Here is a 25193-nt window from a genome sequence, read left to right on the forward strand (position 1 = left end):
AAGCCGCCTTCACTTGCATGGGGTCTCTTCTACCGTCAGCCCTTTGCAGATCTACGCCATTGTCAGGTATCTACACCCAACCGGCACTTTTCTGGCACCTATTACTTGCTGCTTTTTCTCTGTTTTCAGCCCCTCAAACGGCTACAGCGTTTTCAGCACCCTTTGCAGCGTTTTCTGAGCGGACAATAGGCTGATTTTTTGCCCTTTGTGCGGTTGATCTCTCCCTTGCTCGTCATGACACCATCCGGTGATTGTCTGAGTGGTTATCTTGGACTGACACAGCATTGGAGACGGTACCTTCGTCGGCAACTTGAGATCTCATCCACCTACCTCTGGGACCACTCTTTTGAGCACACGACATGTTGACTCCGAAGTAGAAGGGACAACAACAACAATCCCAAAAGGGGGCCACCACGTCTTCTACGACTACAACCACTTCCACTTCTGCGACCACATCGTCATCTGCCAACGCAACATCCAACGATTATGCCCTAACCCAGTTTGCTAAGGAGAAGAAGTTGGATTTACACAACTATGCTGTGTGGAGGACACAAGTCCGCACAATCATTGCCTACCATCGACTCCGGGAATGGTTGAATGATGTCACCCATTCGGCTACGAAGCCTACCTTCCCACCGCCACTAAGGACCAGATCGACGAGTGGGTGGATCGGGACATACGAGTCTTCACCTTTCTTAAGATGAACCTCTCATACCGCATCCCGAAGGAAGTTTCCAAAGAGGAGCATGCACATCCATTGGGGAGACGGATTCTTTTACACAGTTTCTGTCCTCAGTTCCTTCAACACCCGACCTCGTCAGACTGTGTACTTTGCGGTGCATCAGCGGCACCTTGGACCATGGTGTGTTCTATGGTCGCTCCAAGGGTTGCACCGTACTTGGTTGGTGAGATTCAGATTGGACAAGAGATCCAGATACTCGGCGCTCTACTACAGGAGTAGTTTTCACACTAAGCTCGGGACCCATTTCATGGAGCTGAAAGCGCCAACCCACCATTGCGCTATCTTCCACAGAGGCGCAGTACAAAGCAGCTAGCTATGCTGCTTTTGAGGCCATATGGCTACGGAGATTACTAGGAGAGTTGTGTTTTCCCTAGACTGCTACAACTCGTCTTTTGTGCGACAATCAGAGTTGCATTGCTATTGCCAAGAACCCTATCTTTCATGCTCAGACAAAGCACATTGAGGTGCAGTACCACTATGTTCGGGAGCGGGTTTTGGCTAGAGATCTTCATTTGGAGTATGTCCCTACCGCGGACAATGCAGCAAACATCTTCACGAAGGCTGTACCTCAACGGATTTTGGGTTCTCACCTTCGACTCATCTCTGTTGTCTCAGCATCTAGTGCTGAGAGGCGGTCTTAGAGTTACCCGTTGCTTCGTCATTTTGTACGGCTAGTGATTGTCCCGGACTGGCCACCCAAGTGATTGTCCCGGACTGGCCACCCATCGCACATCATGTAGGTTGCATGGGCGGAAACTTTAGCACGTGTCTGGCCGGTCATTTTTGAGCCTGACTGGGTACACACACATTTTTAGCCATTTTTGGGCTTTTATGTTTTTTGTACCAGTTACACATTTTGCCTTACCTCAACCTAACATTCTATAAATAGAATGGTTAGGGTCTTGTAGTCATTCATTGTGTATTGAGAGCATCATTTGCAGAGCACTTGTCTTTCTAGTGTTTTCTATCTCTCCCTCCAACGTTTCCGGCGCGCGTGGCTCTCACCCTCTCCGCTCCTCACTCTCACAAGCACCAGGATGCTTGCTTAGGCAAGCAAGGGGGGTGCCTCTTTCTCAAGCAAGAGGCCCTCGTTCAGTGTCAGTATGCTTTGCAACCATCCTCCCATAGCCCCGCCTCATCAATTGCTTTGTGGATTTCTGCAAAGCCTTCGATACAGTGCCCAGAGCTAGATTGAAACGCAGACTGCAGGAGATGGGGGTACCCAAAGAGTTGGTTTGGGGGATCATGGCTCTATACGTCAATAATGGAGCATGTACGCACTCCAAAGGGGATTTCTGATTTGGTTCACTCCACTATTGGGGTGAAACCGGGCTACCGGCTATCTCCTACGCTATTTGGCATGTATGTGGATGAGGTTTCTCACTACATTGAAAGGGATGGTGATAGAGGAGCGCAGTTGGCAGGGACATGGATCCCACTATTGTTATATGTTGATGATATTGTGCTGATTTCTGACTCCCCGAAGCAGATGCAACGTCATTTAGATGCTTTGTACACATTTGCCCACGATAGTGGATTGTCTGTTAACCTAGGGAAAACCAAGGTTATGGTGTTTAACACCACACCGCATTGGGTGTTTACTTATGGCCAGGAGATGGTGGAGTATACAAATGCATACACCTATCTTGGGGTAGTCTTCAGTGGACCCATGTTTTCATTGAAGAGAGCATCGGAGACTAGATTGACGAGAGCTTAATGCAGCCTTGGGAGGATTGGAGAAGATGTGTTCACAAGTTCAGTTTCAGGAACCTCGAGCAAAGCTGTGGCTTTTTGACACTCTAGTGGCTTCAACTATGCTTTATGGGGTTCAGATTTGGGGACCCACAGTGGACCACTGTGGAAGATCTGGTAGCACTGATGGATGGAGATGTATGGAGAGGCCTCTAGTCTCTATGATCTCTAGGCTGATTCGGGCTAAGGCCTCATTGCCACATGAGATTATTCGAGCCTAGCTAGTACCCCCCCTCTAGTAGTTGAGGCCCTTACTAAATCAATTTCCTTCATGCATAGTTTATGGGACCTCCCCAAAGACAGATATGCTCGGCTAGCCCTTGAATCATCCCGACAACTAGCGCTACAGGGGGACACAACATGCTCGTACGGGCTGATGACATCATGGTTTCAGTCACATGGCTTCAGCATGGATAAACTGCCCCCATATCAATACTCCTTGGATGCACCCTCCCTTTCTCTCACACGAACTAAGATCACTAGACTTATACGTCAGGATTGATTCAACTAGACAATAGAAGCACATGGATACAGCCGGGGTACAAGAGTTGGGCGCGAAGATGGCTTTCTATAGATAGCATCACTCCATCTAATAGAGGATGGATATGTGATCAAACCAGCCTACATGGACCACTCATTTATCCTATGGGATAGATACGATGTTCTATTGGTCCGATGCGCACATCATCGCATCAGTTAGAGATTGAGACTGGCAAATTTAGGAGAGTACCAGCAGAAGCCAGGATATGCCAGTTGTGTCATATAGAGCCAGAGACAAAGTTGCATCACATTTGTCATTGTCCGGTATACTATGAGATACGAGGCCACTTTCACTGTCTATTCAAAGAGGGCTTTGGACTGTTGGCTAGAGTCATGAGATATCAGGATCAGAGATGCCTCAAGTTATTTTTGCTAGAGCTACACAGACACAGGGAGAGTCTCTTGAGGGGACCAGGCGGTGGGAGACATTCACAAAGGGAGATCACTAACTTCTTTAGGACAGGGACTTAGCAGCTAGATGAGCATGCTTCACAGCAGATTTTAAAGCCCACCTATACCAAAGGTATAGTAGTGGACAGAGCCACTCAGCTCGGGAGAACTAGACGCCCACGTCTTCGAGGGCAACCACGACATTGACGGAGGCTCCAATAGAGGATCAAAACTATTCTAGCACGATATGGGAGACGCATATTACGACTCTTTACAGAGGCGGACATTGACGAAGCTGTTCATCGACCAATGAAATACTTTCTCGGACAACGTCCGATGCCAGGCATCCTTGGGCATTGATGATGATGATGATTTCAGTCTCATGATTTCCATATGAAGATTTTAGTCTTTCACTTTAGTTCATTTTATTTTTGCACCAAACATTGGATTAAGTCCACAAGGATTGTATCATTTTGGTCTCATAGGTCATTTTGGCCTTTTGAAGACATTTAATAAAGCACTTCATTTCATCTCTCTCTCTCTCTCTCTCTCTCTCTCTCTCTCTCTCTCTCTCTCTCTCTCTCTCTCTCTCTCTCTCTCTCTCTCTCTCTCTCTCTCTCTCTCTATATATATATATATATATGTGGGAAGCATCGGAGAAGTACCAATGGCTTCCCCAACGTGTAAGAAGATGCATACCTCGCCGGCCGCCCACAAAGCCTCCTTCATGCGGACAGGGAAGAGGATGTCGGTAATAGAGAAGGAAATGAGAGAATGGAGAAATGAAGTTGAAGAGTGGAGGAAGGAGAGGAGCACTATTCTTCAAAGATGGAGTGAAGAAAGAGATGGCATGCGTAGGAGGATCGCTTCGCTCGAGATGAAAGTGGCCATCCAAGATTCCATCATTTGAAATCTACAAGGTGATCTTTTTGAAGCCAAAAATGGGCGAGCCTTCCCTGATGGAGGAGTTGAACACAATCAAAGAACAAGGGCAAGTCATCAAGGAGGAGGAAAAGAAGTCATCTTGCGTCGAGGTCATCACCAAGACAAAAGAAAGTCCAGGTGGTCGAGAAGTGGATCGAGGTTGCCAAGAAAGGGAAAGGTAAAGAGGCTTCTTCTACACCTACCATCATTAACATGACCCTCGAAGAAGAGCAAAGAAGGCGGGTACGTGCTTTACGTGTGAGGGTCACCAGCCTTGAGGATGTCAACAATGTTGAAAATAAGGTCACAAGCCTCATGTCCATGATGGGGATGGAGAAGCCCTTGTTGGGTCTAAAGGCCCTCTGGCCACCCTTATACATTATTTATTCTTTGGGTGTGAACCACCCCTAGGGTCACTTATACGACCCTTATAGTGTGTACCCTCATAATAATAAAACATAACATTAGTAAGTGTGCCGAATAGCACACGCCAACACCTGTGTACAATTTCTCTTCTCTTCTCTCTCCTTCGTAACTTGCAAGAACAGCCAACGCTATCTGCTCCTGCTGCCAACGCTTCCTTCAAACTGGTATTAGAGCCTTGCTTCGCATACGTTTCCGCACCGGGAAGCAAACAGCAGGCATTTTCTCTCTCTTCAAATTCAGCCCACTCTCTCTCTCTCTCTCTCTCTCTCTCTCTCTCTCTCTCTCTCTCTCTCTCTCTCTCTCTCTCTCTCTCTCTCTCTCTCTCTCTCTCTCTCTCTCTCTCTCTCTCTCTCTCTCTCTCTCTCTCTCTCTCTCTCTCTCTCTCTCTCTCTCTCTCTCTCTCTCTCTCTCTCTCGCGGCTCATTAGAGCCAAGGCCTCAGTACCACGTGCTATTGTTCGAGCAGAGCTAGCTGCCCCCCCACTAGTGGTGGAGGCGCTCGCCAGATCGGTCTCCTTCATACACCGCATGTGGGAACTTCCCAGAGACAGATATGCTCGCCTTGCACTTGAGTCCTCTCGACAGTTAGCCATGCAGGGAGATACAGCATGCTGGTATGGGGAGATGACAGATTGCCTCCCTTCCAGTACTCACTGGATGCACCCTCTCTGACTCTTACACAGTCCGAGATCACCAGGCTCATCCGCCAGGACTTGACTCAGCTAGACACCAGGAGGACATGGATACAACCAGCACAGGAGCTGGGCACGAAGATGGCTTTCTACAGAGAGCATCTCCTCCAGCTTACGGTTGATGGCTTTGTGACGAGGCCGAGATACATGGACACCCACTTGTCTCATGGGATACGATGTGCTATCGGCCAGATACGTACATCTTCACACCAGCTGCGGATCGAGACTGGGAGATACAGCAGAGTACCACCAGAGGCCAGGACATGCCCCCTGTGTGACATCGAGCCTGAGACAGAGTTGCACTACACATGCCACTGCCCTGTCTACTATGAGATACGAGGCCACTTCCATTGCTTGTTCAGAGAGGGCTTTGGACCATTCTCCAGAGTCATGCAGTACGAGGATCAGAGATGCTTGGGCTTGTTTTTGCTCGAGCTACGCAGACACAAAGAGAGCCTGATGAGAGGAGAGGCTAGCCAGTCCCAGAGACAGATCACAGATTTCTTTAGAGCTGTCACTGGACACCCAGAGGAGTTACTACCACAGCAGAGCTTGTCGTCTCACACCAGAGGCACACTGATCGACCGAGCGACTGAGCTTGGAAGATCCAGACGCCCACGACTGCGGAGGACTACACAGCATCGACGGAGGCTGCATCAGAGGATTCGGATCACTTTGGCTCGACATGCACGACGCCCGGTCAGACTACTGACCATGCAGGAGATTGATGAGATCCGCCAGCGACCGATGCTGGATCTCTTGTGATCTAGATATCCCAGCTAGCTGCTGTTCACACCTAGTAGTTTAGGATTCCATAGTATTTTATTGTGGCATTTGTCATTTCATTTTTGTCATTGTTGTCATCTTGTTACTTTGACTCTGACTTTGTATCAGATCCACCACATTGTAACTTTCTGGTCTCATAGGTCACTTTGGCCTTTTGAAGACGTTAATATAACATTTCATTTCATAACATTTCTCTCTCTCTCTCTCTCTCTCTCTCTCTCTCTCTCTCTCTCTCTCTCTCTCTCTCTCTCTCTCTCTCTCTCTCTCTCTCTCTCTCTACGATTTTCAGCTTTCTCTCTCCTCTCACTACAATGCACAGCTTTGAGACTGTGAGGGTCTCATTTTGCAGGGAGTAGCAGGCAAAATCAATCACAGAAGAAAGGGGGATTTTACACGTGGCTGAAATTTCAGCAAAGGTGAAAATTGCATTTACAGGTTGAGGAAAATTGGGGCTTTTTCTGAATTTGCAGAAATTTCAGCAATTAGACCATAAATATTTGGGGCTTTTGCTGAAATTTCATTACTTTGCAGACATTTGAGCATGTATTGCAATTTGTGGACAATTTGAGCAGAGAATTTGAAGTTTATTCTTGAGTTTTTCAAGAATTACAAGAAAACGCAGTTTTATTCGCATCGGAAAGCTTATGTATTTGCACATTTATGTATTTTACATGTGGGATGCTCGCCATTGAGTTGATGTATTGCTAAAATACATTTTGCAGTAGCTTTTAATCCATTTACAGATTTGAGGTTGATGCATATGTATTTTGGTTATACTGCTGAAGTGGGAGTTTTCGAGCAAGTATTGTAATTTCTTATTTGTGTGCTGAAATTTAAGCTTTTACTGCTGAAATTTATCCTTCTTTACTGCTTCACACTTGTGGTAAAGTGCCAGTAACATAGCATTACCATCCCTTGCTCTTGTACACTGAGTATTGAGCCCGTAAGAGTTTCAAATCTCAGTTTTCAGCCTGCTGTCATAAAATTACAGCAGTGAATTTCTGAGTCTTTTTGTACCGAAATGGCCTCTAATGCGTCTACGAGCAGTGAGTCAAAGTCTCTCCTTGAAACTAAGAGGTTTGACAGCTCTGGCTTCAACTTGTGGAAAGATAGAATGCAGGGAATCCTATTCGTAAAAGATTGCGACGATGCACTTTTGGAAGTGAAACCTGCAGCTTTGTCAGATGAAGATTGGGCTAGACTGAACAAGAAAGCAATTGCTTACATCAAGATGGCGGTGTCTAATGATGTGCTCACAGACATTGAGTGTCTTGACACTGCTTATGCTATCTAGAAGAAATTGACAGATACGTATGAGAACACAAATCCTGTGATCAAGTGCATCTTATGCGAAAGCTTGTAAACATAGAATTGGATGAGTCCAAGCCTGCATCTAAACACTTGAGTGCTTTCACATGTGTCTTGAGTCAATTGCAAGACTCTGGTTTGCAGCTTTTTGGTGATAAGCTCAAGACTATCTTCTTATTGATGACTTTGCCTGACAATTGGGAAGCTTTGGTTATCTCTTTGAGCAACAATGCTACCTTGACATTTGATGGTGTACGAGGTTCTATTCACAATGACGAGATTAGAAGAAAGACCTGCGGCGGTGAAAGCAGCAGGTCAACATATAATTTAAGAGACAGGTCCGAAAAGAAGAATAATGCAAACAATAGAGGCAAGAACATGAGTAAGAGCAGGGGTAAGTCCCAGGATGTTACATGCTATCAATGTGGACGCAAAGGGCATAAAAAGCCCGATTGCAGGTACTACAAGCAGGAACTTGAAAAAGAAGCAGCACGGCAAGAAGAAGAAGGATTCTAATGCTAAAAGTGATGATCATGACTCTTCTTCCAAGGAAGTTGCAAAGGCAAATGTTGCTTCGAGTGTTGTCATTGAAGAAATTGTTGATACAGATGATGCACTTGTTGTTGACTGACGCCTTCATAATGATAGTGTGGCAATGGCTAGTGATATACCTAGATGAATCCAGGATAAGCCCAGATTCACCCTTGAAGGGAAGTGCAAGGTATAGACCCATGGTAGTCACCCACTAGACAATATAACCACCAGCTCCATCATGCATAGTATTGACTAAATACCACGGCATAGTGTGGCAATGGCTAGTGGTATGTATATCACAAAACCAGAGGTAATTGATGCATTACTTTCAGCACAGGATGGTTTGTCACAATCATGGATAGTAGACAGTGGTGCCTCATTTCATGTTACTCCAACTTTGGAGTCTTTTGCTTCATACACTACAGGTAGTTTGGGTAAAGTTTACTTGGGCAATAACCAAGCATGTGAGATTGAGGGCATTGGCACTATACACTTGGCGCTTGAAAATGGTCAAAAGCTGATTTTGCATGATGTTAGGTATGTACCTGGCATCAAGAAGAGTCTAATTTTGATTGGGCAGCTGGATGTAAAGGGTTATCACACTATGTTTGGTGGTGGCTCTTGGAAAGTGCTTAAAGACTCTATGCTGATTGTAAAGGGCAGCAAGAAGGGAACTCTTTATTATTTACATTACAAGGCATTATCTGGCTAGTTTTTGGTTGTAGCTGAAGTTCATTCTCACAAGGAGCTTGGCACAAAAGGCTTGGCCATATGAGTGAAAAAGGGCTTGATGTTCTCTCCTCTTTGGGGAAGTTTGATGTAAAAGGCCTTGGCCTTGATATATGTAATGATTTGTATCTATGGAAAGCAAGTGAAGTTCTCTTATTCCACTGGTGTCGCTCGCAAATTGCATGTTCTTGATTTAGTACATTCTGATGTTTGCACTATGCTTGTGAATTCACATGGAGGTGCACGGTACTTTGTGTCTTTCATTGATGATCAGAGTAGAACGACATGGGTGTATGTACTAAAAAGTAAAAGTGATGTACTTGACTCATTCATAAAGCAAGACCCACACACACACACACACGTGTGGACTAATGATGTGACAGATGTACAAACAGGCCTAAAATTCCGCTGACAGTGCTGACGTGGCAGATTTCCGCAAAAACGCGTTGACAGTGCCGATGTGGCAACTATACGGACTTCACAATGGAAATGCCGATGCTTGATGCTCAATCCTTCTTGTGCTCTTTCGGATACTGTGTCATGCCAAGGAAGAGACATGGAATGTGACTCCCTTGAATGCAGACATTTCATCTTGTCATGAGTAATCCACATACATCCGTGCTCATTCATAAATGAATCGTGTTCATCGTACTATATGTCATGCCTGTGAAAAGGGATCGCATAAAGACGGTGACTAAAATACAGGAAAGCATCACGAATGAAACACTCGAACAATGCGGGCTGACTAATCATTCGTACACATAATACTTCTTGTGGAGGTTCTTGGGACCTCGACTCGAGAGCCAAGATCGGTTCTTCGTGATCAATCGAATCTGCAATGAGGTTAGCTTCACTAGACAAAGTATCAACTAAACCATCATCCTTGTGAACAAACACATCTTTATCCTACAAATCATCATGCTTGTGAGTAATCACATCTATATCATGCAAATCATGTGTGTCGTGCTTTGGAGAAGAAAAGACTAAGAGAGTCTCCTTCTCCCGATTCTTTTCAATCTTCGCCTGCACATTAGAAATGAGAGATGAAGAATGAACAAGTTGCTCTCCACGAATGACAATGGGAGAGTCAAATTTGGCACTAAAAGTGAACAATGAGAGCGTTATGCTCACGAAACCATCGAATGTCCAAAAGCATATCACATCCTGAAAGAGAAGAGACTATAAATTTTATGTAAAAGAACGCTTGTTGAACAGTGAACAACACATCAAGGCACTCTTGCGTGATAAGAAAGTCCATACCGGGAGCGAAGCCCGACACCTCGAAAGGAGATGTATTGCTAACCTCCAAGCGGGCTCTTTCGACAAGAGAGTTACTAATCACATCATGCATACTACCTGGGTCAAACAATATGACAAAATGGTGACCCTTCACATGACCTTAACACTTAATGAGCTCATCAATAGGAGGATCGTGAGAAACTTGGGTCACACTCATGTTCTCATTTATTGCATTGACAGAGCAAGTGGGTGATGTGGGTTCTTTAGATTCATTAGAGTTAAGCTTAGGACATGTTCTTTTTATGTGACCCTTGATGTGACAATGATAACAACGACCTTCCTTAGAATAAATGCTTTGTTCTTCCGACGTGATGTATCCTCCTAAAATTCCTTGTTCTGCCTTTTCATATGGAGTGAGCTTAGGGTTAGCAATTGTGTTTGCTTTATCCTAAAGTTCATTTGGAGAGTTCTTTTCTGAGAGAATAGAGGAAGATTGGTTAGAAGAGTTACCAGTCTTACCATTCTTACCGTTCTGAGGGTTCTAAGAAGTCTGAGTGGTACTTTGGGCAAGTCTTGTTTTCCTTAGGCTTTCCCTTGTTGTGCTTCATCTCCTGCGTGAGAGCAATCGCTACCGCCTTGTTGAGATCGATTGGATCGAGTACCTCGACATCAAACTTGATATACTCGTCCAATCCATAAAGGAATGCCTCCTTGCACTCATCATCCGATTTGCGTAATTGGGTACCGAGTTGCAAAACACGACTAGAGAAAGACATAACTGCATACCATTTTGCTTGAGACCACGTCAATCGTCTTTCAACCGTGCTAGGTACTGTGGTGGCATAAACCGTGCCTTGAGCTTGTCTTGTAAGTTGGCCCAATTGAAAGACAGGGACTCGGCTTCCTTTAGGTGCGCGGTGAACTATGCCTCTTGCCATGCGTGGTACCAATTAATGGGCTCACCGGCAAGGCACATGGCTGCCATTAAAACCTTGCTACTTCCTGTCTTCTTAGTTGTCGCAAAATAAGCGTTAAATTGATGCAACCAAGAAGGAATAACACTAGCATCCATCTTACCATCATACTTACTGAACGTGATCTTCTCTGTGACGAGGTTGTTGGAGTCCGAATCTCTACTTGTGCTACAAGTCACGGAGGTAAGGATCTGCTACCGCAACGGCTATGCTACGAAGTCGTAGGACTGAAAATTGAAAAATGCTAGCAGTCTTGCATCATGCAAAAACGCTAGGGCTGATCAGTCTCTACGGGGGGGGGGGAGTCTGCTGAGAAGATGGACTGTAGGATGTCTGGTCCCTGCTGTCTTTTCTGCCAAAAAGTGCTAGCGCTAGCTTTTCTTATATATATTCATAGCCAATTTGCCTTACCCAGTTTCCCAACAAAAGTCACTTGAAAATAATATGTGAAAATTGGCTAAAATAGGGAAAATAGGTCTATGCACTATAAAAATGGTCCTGAGGGGTTCGAACTGAAATCTGATGGTCATGCTGTGTGCTAAGTGCCTGGACATGCACACTCTACGAACAGACTCACAAAAGTGCCAGAACACTTCCTAAGCTAACTAAACTGAACTGAAATGAACCCTTGTCATGAAGTAGCTTGTCCACGTACACATAGGGTTAGATGTGCACATGACACTTTGCCTATAAGAGCCGATTGTTTTCAAAGCCGAAATTGATAGCACAGATATATGAGAAAGAGCTTTTGGCGGTTATCCATGCTCTTACTCATCAGCGACAATACCTACTCAAAGCCAAGTTTATGGTCTTCATTGACCGTTAGAGTTTACGCTACTTCTTGTCTCAGAAGCAGCTTTCGAAAAAGCAGAAGCGGTGGGAAAACATCTTATCACAGTTTCACTTCCAAATTGTCCATGTGTAGGGACAGAAGAACTTGGTGGCAGATGTTTTGTCCCGGAAGCCGTTGGTTCTGGCTATTTCCGCGATACACCATAGAAGCTTCAAGGACATAGTCGATCAGTATGCCACAGATACAGATTTTTCAAATGTATTCAGTCGTACAGAATGGAGACGTAGTAGCCGGATACTCCATTCGGGATGGCTACTTGATGAAGAAAACAATGTTGTGCGTTACACAGCCATTGAGAGAAAAGATTCTATCTGAATGCCATTGTCCACCATTTACGCGTCACCGTGGTATTGATACCACCTTGAAAGGTGTGGAGCGATACTTCTTTTGGCAGAGACTCAAGAAGGACAGGGATGATTTTGTACATAGTTGCTTGGTATGCCAGAAGGTCAAGTTTGACAGGCATAAAGCACAGGGATTGTTACAGCCTTTACCCATTCCCACCCGCCCCTGGGAAAGTAATGGATTTCATTTTTGATCTCCCGAAGACACAGAGTGGGCACCATAGTGTCTAGACTGTTATTGACAGATTTAGCAAGCAAGCTCATTTCATTCCAGTAAAAAAAACAGTCAAGCCGGATCATTTAGCGAGACTGTTCATTGCCCAAATATTTAGATTACATGGCATGCCTGAGACAATTGTCTATGACAGAGATCCCCGACTCACGAGTTTGTTTTGGAAGGCTATTTGGGAGAACATTGGCACACGGTTGCAGTTCTCGTCATCTTTCCACCCGCAGACAGATGGGCAATCTAAGATTGCAAATTCAATCATACTGGATTTGTTGAAGTCTTCTTCTTTGGATCAGAAGACTACATGAAAAAAGTATTTTGCCCTTGGTGGAATTTGCCTACAAAAACACGATCCACTCTTTGATGGGGAAGGCGCCATTTGAGATTATTGAATTTGCTACAAAGGTTCCACCCTTCCTTAGCACGAAAGATAAGATTTTTGAAGCCGACCAGTTCACAAAAAAACTTGGACTTGGTCTGGGAGGCTTAAGAGAAATCTCAAGAAAGACTTAAGAAGGCAGGAGATCGACATGGTCGCGATTTGAAATTAAAGGAGAACGATTGGATGCTCTTACGTTTTGAGAAGGCACGCTTGAGAAAGAAAAAGGGAAAGGCACGGCGTTTTCCAAAGCTTAACATGACATACTAAGGACCTTTCCAGATAACCGAAAAGATAAATGATGTCTCCTTTAGACTAAAGTTGCCCGATACTTGGAGAATTCACAATGCTTTTCGTGTGAGTCTCTTGAAGACTTTCAAAGGCGATGTGTCCGATCATGGGGAGCCAAATGAGCAACCTGAAGTGGAGGAAAGCGAGGAGATACTCGTTCTAGATCAGATATTGGCACATGAAGATAGAAAGATAAAAGGTAAAGCGATAAGACAATTCTTGGTTAAACTCAAGAACTATTCCACATTGGATGCGAAGTGGATGGAGGAGGAGGACCTGGCAAATACTCCTCAGATTGTGAATCTTTACCTTGAAGCATTCGGTTTAGCATGGTCTACTTCGATGGAACCCCGATTTCAGCATGGGCGGAATTTGGTGGAGCGGGTTTGCACAAGAGGGGAGTCACTCCGCTCCTTTGTCAACAGATTGCCCCGATTTTTGATAATAAAGTCACTCATGTCCCTATTGGGTTTTAGGGATACTGTGGACTGACAGTATTCTATTGTAATGACTTTAAGATTTGGAATTCCAGATAATATGATACTGATTTGTACTTGACTTGTTTAAGTGCAGGAATTGATACACGAAATGATTGCAGCATTTCGGTCTGATAAATCTCTATAGGCATGATTGCAATAAGGATTAGTTAATCGAGCATCTGTGAGGTCCCGACTGGATCTAGATGCGATTGCTAAATACATTGCCGATTAATCATGGTCTAAGATTCGAATGAATTTTGAATGTGATTTGTCATGTGATGTCCTATGATGTCAAGTGATGTCCTGTGATGTGACTGTCGATTGGTACATGTGCTAGATGTGTTGTTCCTAGCGCGTCGATACTAACAATCAATGTCTGTTAAGACAGTTTTGTCACGTGACACATCCAACCCTATGTATTTGTGGACAAGCTACAACACGACAAGGGTTCAGTCAGTCCAGTCAGTCTAGATTTAGAAGTGATCTGGCACTTTTGTGAGTCTGTTCGCAGACCGTGCATGCCCAGACACTTAGTGTAGATGCATATCCTCTGGTTGCACAACAGCATGATCATAAGCATTCCCATCAGAATCCATCAGAATCCTTCAGGGGAATTTTACAGTGATTTTAGCCTAATTTTCCTATTTTTGACATTTTTCACTTATTACTTTTAAGTGACTTTTGTTGGAAAGTAGGTAGGGCAAATTGAGTAATTTTGTATATAAGCAAACCTAGACTAGCACTAATTGGCAGAAGAGGCAACAAGAGCACACGCTCAACAGGCAAATTCTCAACAAGACCCCCAAGAGGCCTAGCGTTTTTCCTCCACAGCAACCACCTAGAGTTTTTGGACCAGATCAACCAGCAATTTGCACTTGCAGATTCCAGCCACAGCAGAACATCAGATCAGCCTGGCGTTTTGCATTTGCAAGACAACCGGCGACAGATTTGCAGATTCAGCCCTAGCGTTTTTGCACCTGCATCATAACCCAGCGTTTTGCAGATTCTCCGCAACGGAACCTCAAGAACCATCAGCGTTTTCAGTTTTCAGCCCTTAGACACCGCAGATCAAGTCCCGAACCTCGCAGATCTCACTTTCCCGTAGCAATCCTCGCCGCACGGTCAGTTTCCGCAAGGTTTACAGTTTCAGCCGGAAAATGCAGATTTCAGCATCTGCGTTTTCAGCGCGTCGTCGTCGCATCGTCGCCATCGACATCATCACCGACATAGAGTCAGAATTCAGCAGATAAAGATTTGCAGATTTCAGCCCTTATCGTTTTCAGATTTCAGCCGTCGTCCTCATCGTCGTCGACATCATCGGCAAGTCCAAGCATTGTAGAGTTTGTGCAATCATAAGTAGACTGCTCTCGCCATAGAGAGTGGGGCCTTTGGAGGAGGGTTTGACAATATCTCTGGTGTCGTATTCTCTTCTCTCTCTATCTCTCAGTCTCATGCACTTTCACGCACAGTGTCCATTCACTTTGTTTGTGTCCATTGCACTCTCTCACTAAAGGAACGGAAGGCTCTCCCTTCCGTAAGTAAAAGGAACCCTTGAGCACAGTTCGGAGCACTCATCTTGAGCAAAGTTCAAACATTCATTCCGCTGCACCTAACAAGTTTATGGCCTCTGTCTGTTTGGCAGGCGTAATCGAGGGCGATTACAATGCTTTCAAGAGAGGGGTATGTCACAAACTGGTGACGTGGCTGGCCCGGACACACTCACCCTGGCTAGACAGGCCCGTAAAACGTGGAAGACGGGCTGACGTGGCAATCCGGAATTTCTGACGGAAAATGCGGAGATAGGCTGACATGGCAGAGCGTACGGTTTTCTTTTTTTTCGTGAGAGGTGATCACATGGCAGCGAACAGAAATCCCAGATTTCACACTGGCTGAAAATTGGCAGCCTTTGGGGCTCGTTGCTTTATTTTAGAGAAGCTTTTGATTACCGCTTTTGGGGCTCTGCTTTGGGCATCCCTTGTAACTTATAAATAAGTGGGCAGGGCCCTCACTTCTCAAAGCATCTCGACACAGAGTCTAAGAGTGAGCACCCTCTCACTCTATTGTACTTTGAACTCAGATTAATACAAAAAGAAATACTGAAAGGGGCGCCAGTCTTTGGGGCCAATATCTCTAGGCACGGAACTCCGCCGCGCCGTGTCGAATCAAGTGTGAATTGTGAACTGTTTTGAAGTGAATCTCTGCTGAGTCGCGGTAGAATCTTGACTTGGAGTGTCCAAGTTTGTAACAAAAGTTTGTTCAGTCTATTCTTTTCTATTGGCACATGGTGCCCGTCTTGTGACAGTGGTATCAGAGCATCAAGCGTGTGCTTTTTTGAAAGCATACCGGTCCTACCAAAGAGCAGACATAGAAAGATCGCACTTACAAAGTTCATTGGAGATTTTAGCTTCATGCTAGGACCCCCAACTTATTAGGCACTCCCACCCTTACTTAATCGCGCATCGGGCACGCTCTCGTCTTCACCGCTCATGTCTTACAAGGCATAAGCCAAAAAGATCACTTGCAAGAGAAGGATCCAAGATTTATTTGAGTAGTGTCATGCAGATGTTGATGTCTATAGCTACCAAGCCGCACACCCCAAGGACTTGGCAAGCTTTCAAGAAAATTTTTGCCTGAAGTTATATGGTTTCTGACATCTTCCTTTGGAGTGCAACTTTTGGCAGAGTGGGGTATCCTGAAATACTTGCCACCGAAACCATGAACGACTATAACCAAAGGTTTCTCGACGTGTACCTTCTGATGTCCTTCTTTAAGATCATTTCTTGAAGGATCAGTGCGAGCGCTACACCATTGGACTACCATCACCATTGCAGGAATATTGTCTCTCCAAGCAAGTCTCTACCATGCAAGAGCTTATGGACCATGCCGCAGTCGGCTACAAGCTCATGAATGGAAAGAGGAGGGTTTGACAACATTCTGGTGTCGTATTCTTCTCTCTCTATCTCTCAGTCTCAGCACCTTCATTCACGATGTTTTTCCACTGTTTGTGATCACTTGCACTCTCTCATTAAAGGACGGAAGGCTCTCCCTTCCCTGAGTAAAAAGGAACCTTGAGCACAGTTCGGAGCACTCATCTTGAGCAAAGTTCAACATTCACTTCCGCTGCACCTTACAGCTAGCTTGATGCATTTGCATGGTTGTACTACCTAAGCATATAGACATGCACATACCCCTAGTCCTAGAGCTCCATTCCCCCCCCACAGATCCCATCACAAACCAAGGCTTTTATCCTCATCCTTATTTTATACCAGTTTCGATTGTTTTGTCTTTTCCGATAGGTGGAGGACGTATATTTGATTTGTCTCATAGGCCGACTTCGGCCTCAAATAGACGTTAAAAAATCTCAATCTCTCTCTCTCTCTCTCTCTCTCTCTCTCTCTCTCTCTCTCTCTCTCTCTCTCTCTCTCTCTCTCTCTCTCTCTCTCTCTCTCTCTCTCTCTCTCTCTCTCTCTCTCTCTCTCTCTCTCTCTCTCTCTCTCGCGCGCGCGCAGGTCTGCCCATTGCCTGGGTCGCGCAGGCCCCCTCTGTCAGGTCGAGCGCAGGTTTGCCCCTTACCTGGTCGCGCAGGTCTGCCCCTTACCTAGTCGCGCCTGGTCTGGCCCCTGCCTATTCGCACAGGCTCCACTAGCCCCCCTTTGCGCAGGTCTGCAGACTCATGCAGGTCCCCCCCCCCCCCCCCCCCCCCCCCCCCCCCTTAGGAATCTCATCAGCACTTACCTGCTGTGGTGAGCTTCAAAAACAGTGGCAGCATAGAGCAAATCTAAGAGACAAGAAGTTTCCTGGGTCTCACAGCCATCGGGATAGCCACCACGAGCATTCGACTCCATCTATTACAGAAGATTGTATCTCCAGGTGTGTGTTTTCAGAATTATTCAGTATGCAGGAAATGCAGGAAATTCAGAAATTGCAAGTTTAGCAAGAAATTGCAGGTTCAGCAGAAAATTCAGAAAATTCAGAAATTGACGATTTGAAAGTGCAAAGAATGCGAATGTATGCTTAATGTGGGTAAGCATGTATGCATAGTGTGGAAGTGCTTGTGCGTACAGTGTGGTCCCCTTTTTACCGCCGCAATCCCCTCGTTTTTGGCGGCGACCAAGCATGAGGAAGCAAAATGATAAACCCGATGCTTTAGAAGATGCAGTTCAAAACTGTAAAGAAGAAATGACAGAAACTGAAACCGGCCCGTGGGGCGGTAGGCGTTGGCTTTCACCCGAAATTCTTTACTTTAGACACACACACAGAGCACTTTGCAAAGGAGACCTGTAACGGGAATTAACACTTAATCACACACACGGCTCGGAAGCTAGAATGCTCCGAGCAGACGCCGACAACCTGTAGGCCCCAAAATTGGCGCCCCTTTCGGTATTTCTTTATTCTTTATCAAAGGGAGTAAAACCTGTGATCTCCCACAAAATAGCAGTTCCCTAAATTTTAGGAGATGCTTCCGTTGGGCTCCCACTGGTCTTCGGACCATCTATCCTCATTGGGACCGCATCCAAAAGTGCAATGTGGCCCAATTGTCGGATACTTTTGTTGGTAGTCCCACCTTGACTTTACGCCTTAATTGAGTTCACTTCCTAGTATCCACCAACTTGCTAAGTGCGACGAGGGGACCTATATGATCTTGCTCTGAACCTAGACATCCTCTTACCATACGTATTCCAGTGCCGACCACTACCCATCTGCGGGTGAAACTACCGTTAACATTGGCCATGCAATGTCCGACCGTTTGCTACTTCAAGAAGAGGGTCTCAAAAACAAAACAAAACCCCTTTGAAAGAAACCAACAACTAAAGTTAGCAGTTGCCACGTCCTCATGACATAGTTAACAGTTGCCACGTCCCCGTGACATACCCCCCTCTTGAAATCGCAAACGTCCTCGATTGCATACCATAAATACACGCCACTGATGATCTTGTGCTATTAACACTCTTTTATCATCACATGTATCCGCAAGAAAGGTCATAACATATAGATACAAATGACTTAATGAGGCCTTCATACTTTTGTCATTTCCATCTATTACACTGAATTCATATGTACATTTGATGTACTAGCTCTATCATTACCCCTCCTTTGCACACGTTGGGTTGGGGCATAAGTAGGCTGTAACCCAAAGGCTTCAAGGTAAAGCTGCAATACATTTGGTGACTCTGACAATTCATACTCTTCCATCTACTTTGCATCCATAGGCGGATAGTTCTTGAACTTCACCAAATAGCGTCTTGCAACTTGTCCTTTAACTTTTCTGTCCTTATGTGCCAAAACTTGCTCAGGTACCAGGATCTCGTCAAGTTCCTCAACTTCTGGCTGATCCTCATCTGGCATATCTTCTGGCACATCACCCACGAAGGGTCTTAGAAGACTCACGTGAAACGCATCATGAATCTTCCACATATCAGGCAATTTCAACCTGTAGGCCACATCGCTGATCTTGTCAAGCACTTGAAAAGGCCCATAGTAACGCATGCTGAGTTTAGGAAACAGTCGTTCCTTGCCCTTCATCTTCTTTAACCTTGCCTTTTCGAACCTTAAGAGAACCCAATCACCAGGTGATAACAGCAATTCACGACGGTGACGATCAGCAGCCTTTTTCTGCTTTGCCTGAGTCTTCTCCAAGGCAACTTTAATCTTCTTATACATCTCATCCATGTTCTCAACATATCGATCTGCCTCAAAGATCTTGTCCTTTGTATGCAAAATGGGACGAACCTTTTTGCCGCCTTCAACAATCTCAAAAGGTGCTTTGCCAGTAGAAGAATGCACCGTATTATTGTACGCATACTCAAGCATAGGCAAATATTGTTCCCACTTGCCCTTATTATCTGACACATAGCATTTCAGCAGATCTAAGACAGTAGAATTAGCCTCTTCTGACTGTCCCCATCAGTTTGTGGATGAAACGAAGACGAGAACTGAGCGTAGTACCCATGTTCTCAAACAATCCTCTCCAGAACAAACTGGTCATGCGAGGATCACGATCACTGATAATCGATTGTGGCATACCATGGTACTTAAACGCATTGTACATGAACAAGCGTGCCATCTGATCAGATTTTATCTTCTTCCTGACAGGGATAAAATGGGCCTGCTTGCTAAACCTACAGATAATGGTCCATATACCATCATTCCCTGTTGGCATCCTTGGAGGATCAAAGATAAAGTCCATAACAATGCTTTCCCATGGATTATCCGGAATCGACAGTGGTTGTAACAACCCTGGTGCCTTTTGCCTATCAAACTTGACCTTTTGGCAAACTATGCATGCTCGCACAAAGGCATCCACATCTCTCCTCAAGGTAGGCCAATAGAAGAACGTCTCTACCGCTTTAACTGTTGCATCAATGCCACGATGCCTTGCATACGGTGGGACATGACTCTCTTCCATGACCTTCATGTCGCAGTGGCCTAGTGACACAAAGTCTGCCATGCATCATCATAAAACCATCTCTGAGGAGGTAGTGCTCGTGATGTTGCCCCTCTTGTAACTGTTCAAAGATCCTTGCAAAATCTTCATCAACAGTATACTCTTCCTTCATGTCATCTAACTCATGATGATAAGGAATTGACACGGCTGAAATTTGTGGCTTTCTTGATAATGCATCAGCCACAACATTCTTCTTGCCTTCCGCATGCATAATCTGGAAGTGGAACATGGACAGAATGTTTGCCCATCGCATATGCTTTTCGGATAACTTTGACTGTGTCAAGAAGTATCGCAAGGTCTGATAATCTGTTTGGACAACAAAATCAGCACCTAAGAGGTAGTGCTTCCAACTAGAAAGCGCGTGAATCACGGCCAAGAGCTCTTTCTCATAGACTTGCATAGTCCTCTCTGGCCCTTGCAAAATTCAGCTTTCATAAGCTACTACCCGTCCATCTTGCATTAGCACTGCTCCGATGCTACTGCCACACGCGTCACACTGGACCACAAATAACTTCCTGAGATCTGGCAAAACAATAACTGGATCTGAAGTCAACTTTTCCTTTAAGAGACTAAAAGCTGAAATCTCTTTTTGGGTCCATCTGAAAGTGACCTCTTTCTTTTGCAATGCGTGAAGAGGCGATGCTATCTCTGCAAAATTTCTGATAAACCTTCTATAGTAGGAACACAATCCCAAGAAGCTTCTGACATCGTGCACAGTCTTCAAGTCTAGCCATGTCTTGATAGCTTCGACCTTTGCGGGATCCATTCTAACACCATCCTTTGAGACTATGTGGCCCAGAAAGTGGATCTCTTCGAGGAAGAATTCACTTTTCTTAGGATTGACAAGTAACCTGTGACTGCGCAGCTCTTCAAACACAATGGTCAAGTGACGCCTATGCTCCTCTTCATTCTTCGAATACACTGTCATGTCATCGAAGAACGTTCCAACAAACTGTTGATGTGAGCAGAAAATCCGGTCCATCATTCTGTTGAATGTGCAAGAGCATTTGTTAGCCCAAACGGCATCACTAGAAACTCATAAAGACCAAATGTCGTTCTAAACACAGTCTTGTGCACATCCTCTGGCCTTATACGAATCTGATGGTACCCACTCTTAAGGTCTATCCTGTTGAAAATTGCAGCACCCTCTAAACGATCGAGAATATCATCAATTCTAGGAATAGGGAACCTATTCTTGATGGTATTCTTATTCAACGAACGGTAATCAATACACAAGTGCCATGAGCCATCCTTCTTCTGCACTAGGAGCACTGGGGAGCAAAAGGGTGAAGAACTAAGCTGAATCAGCCCCTTCTATAATAACTCCTCAACCTGGCCCATAATCTCTTTCTGCTGCGCCGCACTAACCCTGTAGGGAGGTCTATTTGGTGGGCTACACCCTGGCACCAAATCTATCTGATGGTCCTCAGGTCTCTCTGGCGGCAATTGCGACGGTAATGAATCAGAAAAACAGTCACTAAACTTTTGCAAAAATGCTGACCTTTCTTTATCTAACACAGATAAATTTGACTAATCACTATTTGAGACATCACGTGCAAAAATCAAGTACACAGAAAGATGATTCTTTATTACAGAAGTGATAGTAGCAGTAGATACAATAGGGACTGACTCTCCTTTAAGCTTTACATCCAAGATGTGAGTTTTGCCCCTATGCTGTACAGTGATCTTTTTGTTGTAGGCATCCAAGACTCCATGCACTCGGAACATCCACAGGATCCCCAACAAGGCGTCACAACCTTCCAGCGGCATGATGTAAAACTCTTCTGTGTCCACATACGACTGAATATGCAGACGCAGCTTTCCAATGATGGGAGTAACACACTCTGAGTGGCCAAGACACACCAACCCTGCCTCTGCTGTGTACCCCATCTCTTCAGCTCTGATGCCCAGCTTCATAGCTAACTCTGGTGAGATAAAGTTGGCTTTGGCACCTGGATCAAAGAAGATGAGTGTCGTCTGATCCCTAACTTTACCCCATGCCCTGCATAACTCACTGGCATCTGTGCTGGGCCTGTCACCCACCATGTCTGGCACTAAACCTGCCGTGGGTTTTGGCTTCTTGCCTTTCTGGTCTTCTTTATCCTCTGAGTCAGTTGGCCTTTTCCTTTGTGGACAATTAATAGAAAAGTGACCGGGCTGCTCGCATATAAAGCATTTGTTCTCAGCCATTAGGACCTTCTTTTCCTCGAGCGACTTGCGCACAAAAGGCTTCCTTTTCTGTTTCTTTGCCTGCGCTCCAGAAGTCCCAGTTGAATCCTTGTCTTTGGTGGCCTTTTTTGACCCCTGTGACGGATCAGGAGCCGTTTTCACAAAGGGCTTCTTCGCTGAATTTTTCTTTTGCTGCCCTCCTTTGTCACTGCTCGGAAATCCACTGTCCTCTCCTTTCAACAAGGCAAGACCAGTGTTCGCAACTTCCATAAGCTGAGTAAGGGTAGCCACTCTGTTCTTTGTACAGTAATCGCGAAGCCCTTTAGGCAGCCCACAACAGTACTTTTCTATCTGCTCTGTCAATGGCACAAACCTGTAGGAGGTCACTGAGAGTAACGCTTTACAAAACCTCCTATTGTACTCCAGCAAGCTCTTGCACGAAGCTGAAGTAAGTTGGTGCCAATCTGTCATGATGTCGGCTTCAAATTCATTTGACAGCCATGCAGATGCAAACATTTGCTTGAAGTAAACCCAAGTGGCGGGTGCCTGTCCTTGCATTAACAATGTCATCCACCATGTAAGCGCATTGTCCTTTAAGAAAGTGGCAACTTTCCTGACCTTTGAGGCCTCTGTAAAATTCCCTCCCGCATAAGCTGTATCAAACTGCTGGAGGAAAGTGAGGGCCTTTGTCTTATCCTCGAAACCACTAAAGGTATTGAACTTTACCGTTGCACCACCTTCTTTGTAAGCCTTCGGCTTCTCTAGTGCCCCCAGGTTGTCATACGGAATGGCCTGCAACATGGGCACTGTAGTAGGCATGATCGGCACGTCTTGGCCATTCACATTTTGCGTCAGAGGTGCGATATCTGGCTGCTGTCCAGAAAAACCAGCCATGCCAAAATGACCCTGTGGCACCCCAAACTGGCCCTGGTTGCAGTGGAAACCTTGCTACATGCCGATACTACCATACATGGGGTTTGGCATGATGCCTTGCATACCCTCGAACACTGTTCCTAGCATGTACGGCTGACTTCCAGGCGCATAACCAGCCATACTTTGGAACACTGATCCACCCCCGAAATACCCAAGATGTACCGTGGTGGTGGAAAAACTGAGTGCATAGCCTGGTATCCAGCTCCCTGTTCATTCAAGACAGCATGCTGGCTCTGAAAGGTGGCGGGCTGAACTGGCATAACCTGTGGAATAGGCGTTCTAGCCACCTGTTCAAGCACGGGAGGAACCTGCTTTGGAGCCCCCGACTCCGCAACATGCGAGTGTTCCATTTCCTCCTGCGCCACATGAAGTACCTGGGCTTGAGCATCAACAAGCTCCGTACGCGGCGTAGGTTGCCTATTTTGCTGTTGCACTGGTGGCGCTTGCAAGAATTCCATAAACCTCGGATTCTGCACCAGCTGCGAAAAGACATTCACCGCGGCAACTAACTCAGTCTTGAACGCATCGTCCTCAAGTTGCCCAATCATAAAGCCCTGTACTACTGGAGGGACATTCACGTTGACAGGAGGTACAGACTGACGCGGCCGTGAGCTCTCGCCAATCTCAAAAACCATAGGAATCTCCTGCCTGTCCTTTGAAGAGGAACCCTCTTCCATGATTCCCTTCCCCTTGTCGGCCATAGTGTAATCCCCGCGTTCCTGCACTCTGTGTCTTTACCCAAAACAATCCAGGCTCACTCTTTAAGGAAAAAGTGATTGATATCCTAACCGGACTAGACGACAATGGAACCATGAAACCGGCCGCTGGGGCGGTAGGCGTTGGCTTTCCCCCGAAATTCTTTACTTTAGACACACACACAAAGCACTTTGCAAAGGAGACCTGTAACGGGAATTAACACTTAATCACACACACGGCTCGGAAGCTAGAATGCTCCGAGCAGACGCCGACAACCTGTAGGCCCCAAAATTGGTGCCCCTTTCTGTATTTCTTTATTCTTTATCAAAGGGAATAAAACCTGTGAGCTCCCACAAGCTGCCCCGCACAATCTAAGCTAAGAAACACCTGTTCTGGCCCGATTTCGACAGCATAACTGTACTAGGACGCTTCACAGTCAGTATCCCCACGCAATAGGTGACTTTCCCGACGCATACGGACACTTTGCAAAACCTGGCGAGAATCTGCAGCACGCTGAATTCTCTGTTTTCTGCCCCGAACATGCGCCAATTCACCTGTACAGCGGTCCCCTTGCGTCCCCGAACCTCCTAGGGGTATTAGGGTCCGTTTAGGGCCGAAACCCTAAACCTGCAAAAATACACAGCAGGCTGTAATTCCCTGTTTTGGGCTCCGTTTCGCTGCCGGTCGCATCTGTAGCAAGACCTCGAGCTCCTGCACCTGTAGGGCTACTTGCCCTTTGAATCGGACAAGATTTCTGGCGTGAAACCTCTCCGAATTCACCTGTACCTGCGGGGGATTAGCCGCTAGCTAATCCAGTACCTGTGCAAGAGGCTCTTGCCTCGGCAATCGCGCATGAACCCACATAACTATACATCAGTCAAATGAAAAGCCCACTAGTGGGGCATAACATATTGCTCGTAGGGGAGAGAGAGGGCAGTGTGTAGTGTGCAGGGCATCACTCCTAGCACCACACTGTACATGAGAGGGAAAGAAAGCACTCCATAGCTCTTAACCTATGACAAATTGCATAATGGAGCTCCTCCCAGCTTAAATTTCAGCGCCCATTTTTTGGGAAGAGGCAAGTGTATGAGAATTTGCCACTTGGCGCATTTACAAGCATTTTCCCGTTTCGGGTTCGCCGCTTAAAAATCTCCTAACTGGTCGCCCAGTTGACTTCGCGACAAAGTTGTAAAATGTTCCCTTAGTCATAATGACGCGAACACATTTCACGGCCCAAAATAGCAGTTTCCTAAATTTTAGGAGATGCTTCCGTTGGGCTCCCACTGGTCTTCTGACCATCTATCCTCATTGGGACCGCATCCAAAAGTGCAATGTGGCCC

General features: G+C 45.7%; 2 protein-coding genes across 3 annotated transcripts in view; both read right to left on the minus strand.

Moving 5' to 3' along the window:
• The window catches only part of LOC147464325 (uncharacterized), a 49323-nt gene that overhangs the window by 1921 nt on the left and 22209 nt on the right, over positions 1 to 25193 (minus strand). The gene's annotated exons all lie outside the window — the stretch shown is intronic.
• The window catches only part of LOC147464326 (AMP-dependent synthetase and ligase family protein), a 48110-nt gene that overhangs the window by 1136 nt on the left and 21781 nt on the right, over positions 1 to 25193 (minus strand). The window lies entirely within an intron of this gene.

This window comes from Adiantum capillus-veneris, chromosome 1, assembly GCF_014529385.1.
Source record: "Adiantum capillus-veneris isolate H3 chromosome 1, ASM1452938v2, whole genome shotgun sequence".
NCBI lineage: Eukaryota > Viridiplantae > Streptophyta > Polypodiopsida > Polypodiales > Pteridaceae > Adiantum > Adiantum capillus-veneris.